Source organism: Equus przewalskii, chromosome 16 (assembly GCF_037783145.1).
Source record: "Equus przewalskii isolate Varuska chromosome 16, EquPr2, whole genome shotgun sequence".
Lineage (NCBI taxonomy): Eukaryota > Metazoa > Chordata > Mammalia > Perissodactyla > Equidae > Equus > Equus przewalskii.
The window spans coordinates 5585745-5598809 of record NC_091846.1 but is presented as its reverse complement, the minus strand read 5'-3'; the positions used below and the strand labels follow the sequence as shown (position 1 = coordinate 5598809).

Sequence of the window (13065 nt, the reverse complement as noted above, 5' to 3'; positions counted from 1 at the left end):
CACTGCTGGGTATTTATCTAAAGAACTTGAAAACACAAAGGCATAAAGATACTTGCACCCCTATGTTCATTGCGGCATTATACACAATAGCCAAGACTTGGAAGCAACCTAGGTGCCCATCAAGGGACGAGTGGATAAAGAAGATGTGGTATTTATACACAATGGACTACTACCCAGCCATAAGAAATGACGAAATCCAGCCATTTGTGACAACATGGATGGACCTTGAGGGTATTATGCTGAGTGAAATAAGTCAGAGGGAGAAAATCAAATACTGTATGATCTCACTCATAAGTAGAAGACAAAAGAGACAAAAAAAAAAAATACATAGCATTGGAGATTGGACTGGTGGTTACCATTTGGGATGGAGGGAAGGGGGAGGGCAAAAGGGGTAATTAGGGTCACATGTGAGGGGATGCACTATAATTAGTGTTCGGGTGGTGAACATGATGTAATGTATACAGAATTTGAAACATGCTGTACATCCGAAAAAATTAAAATTAAAAAAATAAAAAAATAAAAGACGCAGACAGTCACATTAAAAAAATAAACAAATAAATATTTATCGAATGGCAGAAAAGACGGGAAGGATATATTGAAGACCATTCACTTTCTTCATGGACCCTACAGTTTAGAGGAAGAAACTGATATTAATTATGATAACACACAAATGTAAAATTTTAAAAAACTGTGGTAAAAGACACGCAATGCAAAACTCACCATCTTAACTATTTTTCAGTGTGTACGGTCATGTGCTGCACGACAACATTTTGGTCAACAATGGACCATGTATCTGATGGTGGTCCCATAAAATTAGTACCATATCGCTTAGGCGTGTGGTAGGCTATACCATCCATGTCTGTGTGAGCACACTCTGTGATGTTCACACAAGCACGAAATTGCCTAACAACGCATTTCTCAGAACGTATCCTGTCCTTAAGCGACGTGTGACTATAGTTTAGTAGTGTTAACTATATTTCACATTGTTGTGCAACAGATCTCTAAAACTCTTCCATCTTGTAAAACTGAAACTCTGTACTCATTAAACACTAACTCCTCATTCCTCCCTCCCACTAATCTCTGGCAACCCCCATTCTCCTTTCCATCTATGAATTTGACTACTCCAGGTACCGCAAATAAGCAGAATCATACAGTATTTGCCTTTCTGTGGCTGGCTTATTTCACTTAGCATAATGTCCTCAAGATTCATTCATATTGCAGCAGGTGACAGGATTTCTTTCTTTTTTAAGGCTACATAACATTCCATTGTGTGTATATACCACATTTTGTTTATCTGTTCATCTGTCAATGGACATTTAGGTCGCTTCTACCTCTTGGCTATTGTGAATACTGCTGCTATGAACAAGGCTGTGCAAACATCTTTCCAAGATCCTGCTTTCAATTCTCCCAGGTATATGATCAGAAGTGGAATTACTGGATCATATGGTAGTGCTACTTTTAATTTTTTGAGGAACCTCTATATCATTTTCCACAGTGACACATCATTTTACATTGCTACCAACAGTGCACAAGGATTCCATTTTCCACATTTTCACCAAAACCTGTTATTTTCTGTTTTTTTTTTAAGTGGCCATCCTAATGGGTGTAAGGTATTATCTCTTATACAAATATAAATTTTTAATAGTGGTAAGTGCAACAAAGGAGAGGTAAATTGTGCTAAGAGTAGGAGGAGGATTTAACCTGATCAGGGATGCAAGGAAAGACACACTCAAGAAGCAATGACTCATCTGAGGTCTGAAAACTATGTAAGCATTTCTACACAGAAGGCCGAGAACAGGGCAATCAGGAAGTGAGGTGAGTAGATGCAAATGTACTGTGCACGAGCAGCACATGTGGGGAAGTGAGAGAAGACCAACCTGGGTGAGTGAGGAGTGAGGGACAGTATGACAGGAGTAGGGACTGGGGCTTCACAGGGCCTAACGGGGCAGGAAAATGACCTGGACCTGTATCCTGAGGGCCATGGGAAGCCAGGGGAACAACTACATCAGATTTGTGTTTTTGTTTGTTTGTTTGTTTGTTTTTTGTTTTTTTTTTGAGGAAGATTAGCCCTCAGCTAACTACTGCCAGTCCTCCTCTTTTTGCTGAGGAAGCCTGGCTCTGAGCTAACATCCGTGCCCATCTTCCTCTAGTTTATACGTGGGACGCCTACCACAGCATGGCTGCCAAGCAGTGCCATGTCCGCACCCGGGATCCGAGCCAGCGAACCCCGGGCCACCGAGAAGCGGAACGTGCGAACTTAACCGCTGCGCCACCGGGCCGGCCCCAGATTTGTGTTTTGAAAGACTACTTTGGCTACAGTAGAGCAATGGATCCAGACAGACTGGATGCTAAGAAACTAGTCACGAGGCTACTGCACCGGTCCAGGCAAGAAATGCCACAGCACCAACTAACTGGACAGGACCAGAACTGGATGGAAAGAGACATACGTAAGAGATATTTAGGAGGTAAAAATGATAGGGCTTAGATTCAGCATAATGATGGGGGAAGGGACCTGAAACTCTAGAAGGAAAAAAGGACCAAGGTTCACACAGTCTTAGGAATTAAATAATAATCCTACTTAGAAATTGCCATTTATTGAATAAATTAACCATTTTTTAGGAATAGATCAAATTTATTCTCAGTGGCATATGTTATTATTGCTCAGCTGATTGCAGCATGACATAAACGTGACCAAAGTCCTGGGTCCTGACCTCCTCCCTCCCACACACAGCAGGAAATGGTGGAGTAATAGCCAACACTTTGGAAAAACTACTTGAAGTCAGATCCACACTTTATAAATCTTGGTTTATAAACTCTGCTTAAAGCAATTAATCAGCATAGATTAACAGCTCAGTTGTCCCCAGATTTTGTTTTTCAGGGAAAGCCTTGAGTAAGAGCCAAGACCCTTTTAATTGCAAGTGACTGAAGTCAAAGTCGGGTAGTCCACACCCTGGGTACAGGGGAGGGACCCGGAGCGCCAAACTTCTCCCAGGCCCGAGTCTTATCTGAGGCTGGGTTTCCCACCTCTGAATCTTGCCTGCACTAAATTTACCTTCGGAGAGTGAATCTGTGTTCCAGATCTCCGGTGGTCAAGAGCTGTGCTGTCCAACCCAGAGCCCTGGCCAGATGTGGCTATGGAGTGCCTGCAGTCGGTCTAGTCTGACTGGGATGTACTGCCAGTCGAACAGCACACTGGATTTCAAAGATTTAGTGCAAAAAGAATGTAAATAAGGTCATTAATGATTTCTTTTCATGTTGATTACACGTTGAAGTGATAATATTTTGGAATATTTGGAAATCTTGGTCTACATATAGTAATAAAAGTAATTTAACCTGTTTCTTTTTACCTACTTAATGGGGCCACTGGGAAATTTAAAATTATACATGTGTCTCCCGCTATTATCTCTACTGGACTGCACGGCTCAGGACACTGGACTCCTACCATTTTGAATTGCTGGCTGCTGAGAGATAGGCGTCTCTCAGAAAAGCCTCTATCTCCTCCCATCTCTGTTCCCAGCAGTCAGGTCTACCCAAGCCTGTCTTCTTTTTCTTGGGTGGGAGAGGAGGGACAGGGACATACTGAAGACTACAAAAAGTAGGCAAAGTCCCTTGGTCCCCCACCCCGGGAGACTCGGCGCAGGGAGAGGCCACCAGCTGCTCTGTGCAACAGCACAATCATGGCCAGCTTCCCAGACGGGACAGGAGAGTTCTCTCTATCTTAACTTGACCCAGTCAAGTTAAGTCACACCTTCTGTGTCCGTAACTTATTCATTAGGATTCTTTTCAGAAGTAACAGAAATCCAACTTGAATTGTCTTATGCAAAAAGCCTATCAGTTTATACGTATCTGAAAGTTCAGACATGGCCCTAGCTACAGGCAGAGCTGGATCCAGGAATACTCTCAATGCCATCATGTCTCAGTTCAGCTTTCCACTGTGCTCGATTCATCCCCAGCCAGGCACCTTCTCTGTGGCAGGCCCTGGCAGCTCCAGGCTACCATCCCTATATAGCAAACCTAGGAGCAAGAGAGCTTTCTCCTTCCCCTACTAGCTTCTATAAAAACCATGCCTGGGTGGTCTCTAAGAGTCCTGGTGTGGGTTGCCATGCCCATTCCTGAACAGTCATTGTGGTCCATAAGATGAAGATTCTGGTTGACTAGTCCTGGGTGGCAGGTCCAGACCCAGAGGTGAAGCAGAAGTAGAACCAGCATTGTTTGAAGGCAAGTTCTGAAAGAGGGGAAGGGATTTAGGGACTGGGACCAAAAAAGGAGAAACGGATGTAGGGCAGGAGACAGACGACAAGAAGACACTGCACCTGCCATGCAAAAGGCAACTTCGCTGCTGCTGAGTAGACTGGGCAGGGCCTGCCCTCACAGCACGCCCAAAGGTATCTGCACATTTAAATATGTCCTTCTTTCAGTTCCTATCCTTTATCAAAATCATGTTGCAATAATTTTAAAAAACACCTGCGAATGAAACTGCATTATAGGCAGAGACACAGGTAACCTAGTTTTCTCTTTTCTTGTCTTTACGACAGCTGGTTAATCCAGGTTCAAGAGCATACGATGTCCTCAATGGACGTTCAGCTATCTTACAATGCCGATGGCAACCAAAGTAACTGAAAAGCTCACCGACTGCAAGTCCTCTTAGCATTTTAGTCTTCTTGGATACTGTCAGCAATAGGTTTGCATCATGATCTACACAAAAGAGGAAAACCTTGGCACATGCTCCACAGCACGCTGTGGTTCTCTTTGCTCCCTTCTGAGTCTAACCTGCGCTGGTTCTCTTTCCTTGCACAAATCCTTTATCTCGTGGCCTTTCTCAGGCACCTCTCTACCTCTTAAACAGAACAAGCCCAAAGAACAGCCATGGCTCTGGGTGGGAGAATCCAGCGATGGTCACAGACAAGGCCACCTCCCTCTGCAGAGGTCAGAGAGTAAAGCCCTGCCCGGAGCCTCAACTCCCGCGCCTGAGTACGCATTTCCACATGTTTGGAGAAAGGAAAAGTTCAAAACCACATCACACACACTCCACGGCCACTGAGTACAAATATTACAAACAAACAAAATCAGCATGTAATGTGTACTTTAATTTGCTGACAGATATTTAAAAAATTAACATCCGAATGAATGGCAAATGCCAACACCACAACAAAACCTTTAACCGAAGAGAAAAACAACTCACAATCAAAGCCGCCTGGCCTCTAATTAGCACACAGCATCCTTGAAACGAGAGGCCAAAATAAAATAAACTGCCAACACAGAGAACCACGCAGGGGGCCAGGGGCAGCAGGGACTAAACACTTACTGCTTTCCATAACGTACTTAAAAAAAGACTGTTTGAAACCTGCCTTGCTGGTGTCCACGGGCAGGAGCTTGCTGCTCAAATATGAGCACCTTCTAACGCTACACTGATTCCTTAAACCTTCAACCGCACTGCAGGGAAAGGTGCTTCAGATACTATTTAATAAAAGCACAACTTTAAGGAGAACTGAGTGACATTTAAGCGACACCTGGTTTGTACCAGCATCCCACAGGTGCTTCCACAGTGACAAGCATGGGGTTCACGCCCTAGAGTCCAGCCAACATGGGAAGTCCCAGCTCCTCTGCTCCCTGGACCGAGGTGCTGGTCCTTTCTTTCTAAGTCTCTGTTTCCTTCCGCGGTCGTAGACTACCAGCTGAGCTAAGGCTTAATTCACTACTAAGTAACTGCATACGTAGAGCATCTTTATATAAATGTACATTTTGTCTGAGACGGAGTAACTTCTCAGTAAATATTACCTAATATTACTTACATGCCTTGTTTTCTTTAATGTCCCTATTATCTCTAAAAATAGAAATTGTCTACTTCATATACTTGATGAAACTGAGGCTCAGAAATAATATAGTTATGGATACTGTGAACGACAGACTTAACTTCATGAGTTTCTTAGGCATAAGGTTAATTCAGTTCAAACCGCACTTTTGCTGTTAGCATTTGCTCTGAACAGGAAAGAAGCTGGATTCAGGTCACTGTAACCCAGACTGAGTCTGGCGACACTGCGGCCTTGCAGAGACGCAACCAGGGAAAAGTGGCTGCTCGTCCCCTTACTGCCTACAGAAAAAAATCTAAAATTACTTTAAAGAGCTAACAAATCTTTAAAAATATACTTTTTCTCCTGTTTGGTAATCAGGAAAAGAAAAACAAAACAAGTTGGCATGACCTGTAATGACTACAAAAGTCACTTTCTGATAGAACTGTTATCTGATGCCTTAATTTTCAGAACTTAGAGCCCAAATACTTATAGGGCTGTGAGAACCCATCTAGCTATCCCTGATCAAGTGCATGTTTCTCACTTTTCTTTTCTTTATCAATGGGGAATTTTTTGTCATGGTTTTAATTCTTTTCGGTTCTAGTGCTTGCCTCCCACAGGAATGAGCGCGGGTGCCAAACACAGAGGAATGGGGCACCCTGGACGGGTGACGAGAGATCCGTGAGGAACCAGGAAGTCCGTGCCCTCCTAATTTTGCTCCTATTGCTTTTTTTTCAGATAATTATGTCATCCAGAAACACGGCGTGTTCCTTCTTGTTAGTCAGTCTTATTATTATACAAAATGTACACGTTTAAAAGCCAAAATGTAAATTGAACTTCAACAAATTACTTGGCCGAGTTCAATACACAAGAAAACTTTACAAAGAAGATGCCAAAAAGTTATTTCAAACCAAGAGGCAAGTCTCTACTGACGGGACTTCCTACCTCATGAGGTTGGCCACTTCTCTCACCAGCCAGGCACAGGCTTCTGAAATACATTATTTGAGGAACATAGGACCTACTTTATTTAATACTGCTGTATTAAAGATAATTCCAATAAGCTTACAATATTCATATTAGGTGCTTCTGGGATGTTATTACCTAAAACACTAATAATCGCAACACTAAAGTACTTATTCACCAAATCTTTAAAAAAATCTACAAGCACCTAACTTCGAGTAGAGTATAACATGCGATGTTAGCCTTAAGCCTGTTTTTTCAAATCACCTATTTTCCTGGTTGACCACATACTTTTGAATTGAAAAGAAACATCCTAACATCTACAGGCGGGTGAAGAGCATTTCGTAGGCACCTGCTCCTCACAAAGGACAGGCAGGATGTGCACAGGCTGCTCCCTGGAGAGCCCACGCCAGGGGTGGGCTTCAAGCATGGCTTCATTTGGTGTCTCGACAACTACATAAGAGACTTTCCTTGTCTTTCTATTGCACCTTTCACAACCGCAGTAGGATTCTGGACGTGCTTCCCTCCTTGTGGTTGCACAATTCCAAGCATCTCAGTAGCAACTACATCATGCACATGAGAAGGCCATCTCTTTGATGGACTTCTTTCAGGAGCAAACACGCTTCTATCTCAGAAAGCCCCCCCACGAATGTCTCCTGGTGTCTCCGTCAGGGTTTCTAAACCACTCGCAATAGCATGGGGGTTGGGATCAAGCTCTCCCGGAGTTACGGGTGGAAATAGCTCTCCTAAGGTGCTGGGCCTCTTGCACAAGGCATAGCATGGATGCAAACTGGGCCCCCTTAGGAAAGGGCAAAGGAGTACGGATGCTGGGGACAACCAACCATGTCCCCACATCATGGAAGTTAACCTGAGGACAAGTCCTCTCCTGGCCTTCAGGTGGCCCTGTCCTACAGAGATGTTCTGGAACTGCCACTGAGCAATGATGGTGAGGGACACAATCGCTGACCCTACTTCTCGGCTCACCTCCTAGGGCACATGAAACTTGCAAACAGAACTCCTCTTTTAACACTTCATGTGGAAAATACCTGGGCCTGAGATCTTACTAGGCTGCAAAGTCCAGGAGACGGCAATTACCTAGGGAAGATGAGTAATTAATTGCTTTGATTCAAGGATGGCAAACAGCAACCATTCCTCCTTCTGTTTACTTTCAGTTCCTTGGGGTTTGCATTGTGTATACATAAGTGTGTATATAAAACTCAAAAGTAAACCCATTCCCTGTGTTTAGGGTAAAAAAAGCCTGTCATTTGCCAGAAACTGGCTGGAGCCTGGACTTGGCACTGCAGCCAGAGTTCGCAGTCTGCAGGCTTTGAAGTGAAAGGTTTCTCTCTTTTACTAGCCATGAAAAGAACTTTAAAGGAAAAGCACCACAGTTGGTGAGGAGTATTTTTCCATGGTGAACGATGTAATGTCTTTCGGTATAAGCCTCTATTTAGAAAGCTAGATGCCTTCAAGCAGTCACTGGCACTACCTGCTGTGTCTTACACAACCAAGCACATGAGAAGTCAGTCAGTTGTGAATATTTGAAGTATACCATCTTCTCCTTTGATACCCAGCACTGGCTCAAACATTGTAATAGAATACTATTTTAGGTATTTTAGAACAGTGGTTCAAGCTTTAAAAGGAGGAATAGTCAGGAGATTTATTAAAATTCAGAGGCTGGGGCCCCACACCCAGAGATTCAGATTCAGAGAGTGTGTGTGTGTGTGTGTGTGCGCGCGTGCACATGCATACTGTAAGTACGTACTTTTGGGGAGGAGGTTGTCATTTTAGCAAACAACCCAGACGATTCAGACATAGGTGGTCAACGGACCTTACTGAGAAATATCACTTCTAGAACCTAAAAAATGTTAAAGTTCGTTGGCCAAAACAAATGGGAGTTTAAGTCGCAATATTCCTATTTACAAAAGTTCACAAATAATTGATCAGCCCAGGAAAAAGAAGAGCAAGTATGTTTTACATTTCCCATAGGTTATCCTATTATAGCCGCACCACATTCCTCTGAGATAATTAGGGTGGGTAATATCATTCCGACTTTGCTGATAAGGAAACTAACGCAGGCTGTGATTTACCAAAGGTTACAAAGCTGGCTGGAGCCGCTCTCTTGACCTTTAAACAGAGGTCAAACAAGAAGGCATCCTCACAGATACTCCCAAAGTAAAAAGCCTTGAGAAATACCTGCAGAAAATATAAGCACCCTTCCTGGTCCAGTTTTCCTATTTCTCTAATCCAAAGCTCTGCTCGAGCAGGCAACTTTGGGCTAAAGGAAGTTTGCCATTTTCCACCTTTAAGCACTGCCTCTGGGACCCATTATGGAGAGGATTATAACCCATGGTTATGCTATTGGGAGAAAGAAAAACATGGTCCCCTGTGGAAAAACATCATCACCTGTTTTCCCTAGTTGAGGACTTTGGCATGAACCAGGACAGACACACCTGAGGTTTTAATTCACTTTAGATCTAAACTTGGGCCTAGAAAAATGGAAAAACAGGGTGCCCCTTAAAATCCCACAAATGTTGCATATTGTCAGGAGAAGCAGCACAGAGATGACTGCTTTGATTTCAGAAACTTCCACTGGGACTTCCTGGCTCATTGTCTGGTGGGGTTTCACGTACCACATCAGGAGGTGCTTTAGGGAAGATAAAGCCTCTTTGACAGTGGAAAAGAACTCTAATTCTACAGCCCTTCCTTTCCTTTGCCCTCCAGGGAAAATGTGCCTTCTCCCTCGTGAGAAAAACTCCCAATATAAAGCACAAGACAAAGAAATATTTAATCACATTAGTTTGGGAAACCCCCACAGAAACAATGCATCTTTTCAACAGTTTAAGATGTTATGAATACACAGAATGTTCCATGTGTTGAATCCATCTCCGGCTCCTGGGTGAGAAATGCTGTTTGCCATTAGACACTAGTTTAATTTCTAGAGCTCAAGAAAACCATGCTCATTTGCCAGAAACCTACTGCTTCATGAACTACAAAAAATGGTTTATAAAAGTCACTAGAAACATTCTTAAAATAACAATAACAATAATAATAACAGTAATAATAATAACAATAAACCAGTCTTCTCCCAGAGTATCCCCACTCTGAGCATTCCCCACCTGTCTTCGTCAGCGCGGGCTGGCAGAACAAAATAACACAGACTGGGTGGCTATCAACAACAGAAATTTATTTCTCCGTTCTGGAGGCTGAAGGTCTGAGATCAGGAGGCCAGCAAGGCCGGGTTCTGGCGAGGCCCCCTTCCGAGGCGCAGGTGTTCACCTTTGCACTGTGTCCTCACACGGCAGAACACAAGTCAGCTAGCTCTCTGGCCTCTTCCTATAAGGGTACTAATTGCATTCACGACCTAATCACCTCCCACAGGCCCTGCATCCAAATACCATCATTAGGGCTTCAACAAAGGAATTTGAGGGGGCCCCAGTCAATCCATAACACCAGCCAGAACCAAAGAGAGGCACGCGGCGTGGGCATATTTTCAATAGTCCCCAAGAGAGCCAACTCCTGTTACTGCCTACACCTGAGCCCAGTTCCCGTCTTTCTTTGTGACAGCATGTGATTCCTCCGGAGGCAGCAGAAAGCCTGTCTGAGACTTCAGTCTAGTTTTAGCCACTCTCCACCCAAACGACTGTTCAAAAGTGTTGAAATAGTTTTTAATACTTCTCTGCCACTTTTCAAAAAATGAACAAACCATTGGGCAGCAGAAACCAGGAGAAAGAGTATTAAAGTTGACTCTGACGTTGTTTTCTGACACCTTGTCCCCACTAAGAGCTCCCTGCCTGAGAAAGACTAGAGATGACAAACAGCTCTTTAAAAGATGGCCATTACCCACTCAGAAGTCCTGTGACATGAAAAGTACATTCATCATCTCAGTCAATGTCTAACGAAAACCTCAGTCTCAGCCAGCTATGTTTGATTTCAAAACAACATCATTTGCCTCATGGAAACAAACCAACCAACAAAAAAGTTAAAATGAAGGGCTGGCCCCATGGCCAAGTGGTTAAGTTCGCATACTCCACTTCAGCAGACTGGGTTTGCCAGCTCGGATCCTGGGTGTGGACCGACACACCACTCATCAAGCCATGCTGTGACAGCATCTCACATAGAAGAACTAGAGTGACTTACAACTAGGATATACAACTATGTGGCGGGGCTTTGGGGAGAAAAAAAAGTTAAAACAAGATGGTTTAAGTAAAAAAGAAAAAGCTTTTATACCAAAGTGAAATAATATTATATAGTGATTTAGTATTACAATTTCTTTGCTTTTGGATGGTAGGAATAGTTCATTGAATTTCTTCAGAAAGTCCCCAACTATGGAAATGACACCATTAAACCGAGCCTTTGAACCACACAGACCAGCACGCGACTTGGATAGTGAAAATGTGGCATGTTAGTGACTGCGTGGCAAACGTGGTCCCTTGGCACTTTGAAAGTCAGCCTTTTGATGGGAGTGAGAGTCGGCAACCCGCCTAATTTGTGCACATGTGAACTGAAATTACTGATACAAATGCATACAGAGGGTGCTCACTAGGGCATCTCTTTGTGGGGGCACCGGGAGGGGCTTTCAAAGGAACAGGCTTTGTCGGCCAGTCACATATCAACTGACCCTATCCAGGCAGCTGTCATTCTCCTCTAATTCAGGAAACTGTCTACAGCAATCAGCTGCAGTCCCTTTTATTGTCCTGAACCAGAAAATACCCTGCAGGAAATATTCATCAGACCATACTCACCCTTAATCAGAAGGAAGAGAACACAAAGCAGACATTCTAGGCACCAACACCTTACCAAATGATCCTCAGTGTAGTGAATACTTTCCCTGATTTGTTTTTTGGGGGATGAATCACACTGCTTTAAAATATAACCGATTTCTTTGAATGTACAAAGTATCTTTGTTGGGAAACACTTATTTTGCTACACAACAATCTTCTCGGTTCTTATAATTTCCTCTTCCACCTGGATTTGGCAAAGAACTAAACAGTGTGTTACGTGTTTGCCCTGGTTCCTTACAGAGAGCAAAGATGCATTAGGGGACACATGAGCTTACTTGTGTAGGATATTTCTGTCCCACTCAGCACCCACACTTACAGAAGGTCCCAGACAGCCTGGGGTCTATCAGCTGACTGTCCACCAAGTAAAAAAGGTAAGCAATGCCACCCTGGATTATTTCAGGTGAAATAGCTGCTGGACATGTATCCAAACTTGGGTAGACCCAGGAATTTCGGTACATTTCTGCAGAGTAAGTGAGGCAAAGATGGCAGCCAGATGTGCCATGCACAGGCCTGCCCCTAAAATACATATCCCAGGGCAGAAACACCAGTAGAAGTCCCCAACTCACAGTCCTTCTCTTTCCATACTTAGTTCTGTCCCACAGCACAAGCATCTTCATGCAAATGTGGGTGGATATACCAATGGACCCAGGGCACATCCCTTGCAAATAGCTGCCCCTTGGACCCGGGGGTGCGCACGCTGGCCTGGATCTGGGCAGAGAACCAGGCAGACCTGGGAAGTGGGCTTTTGGCTGTCTGGGAAGGAAACTCAGCGTCCTGGGAAGCCAAGGAATGGACTAGAAGTGGGGTGCTCGCTTTGTGCACCATGGGCTTCTTACTCTGTGAAAGGAAACATATCCAGCCAGGGACGGCCAATGCAGAGGCCTCTAAAGCAAAGGAACTGAGGCGGCCCCTTGTCAGGGTCTCAGGGCAGTGCTGGCTGTGGTCTGTGAGATGGACCTGGGGGATCTGGGTCTGAACAGTTTCATTTCTAAATTGAGGAGGTTTGGACCACAGGATTGCCATGCTTTTCTCCAGACCCAATACTGTGGGATTCTAAGATCCACTTTGTCACTTTTGATGGCTCAATCTCAAACACTGGACAAAGATAATAAAATAAAGAAGAAAATATTACAAAAATTCAAATGAGTATAAAGGTCTTGAATCTCAGCCTCTCCAGTTAAAGAGATGAACAATGAGATATTCTGATTAATTAATGACCTGGTTAACAGAGTTGTTAGATTTATCTTTCACAGGTGACTAATTATCAACTCATCAGAGTATAATATACACTGAACATCAAAAGTATAATCAACATAATCATTAGATTATGAATAATTCAAAATATCTCCAGTTTTCCAAGGGCCATGACCTGTACGCATCAGAACAGTGTGTAATCAACATTGTGGAAATGTGGACAAGCAGGGTGAGTCAGAGGATTCAAGTCAACAGTTTTCATGATAGCTAAAATTTCAAATGCCATTTCTATGAATTGGACAATCTCTTCCAGGTGCTTTCATTTGGTTTGTTTTGCT

General features: G+C 43.6%; 1 protein-coding gene across 11 annotated transcripts in view; it reads right to left on the bottom strand.

Moving 5' to 3' along the window:
• Positions 1 to 13065, bottom strand: part of ATP8A2 (ATPase phospholipid transporting 8A2) — a 591936-nt gene that overhangs the window by 138616 nt on the left and 440255 nt on the right. The window lies entirely within an intron of this gene.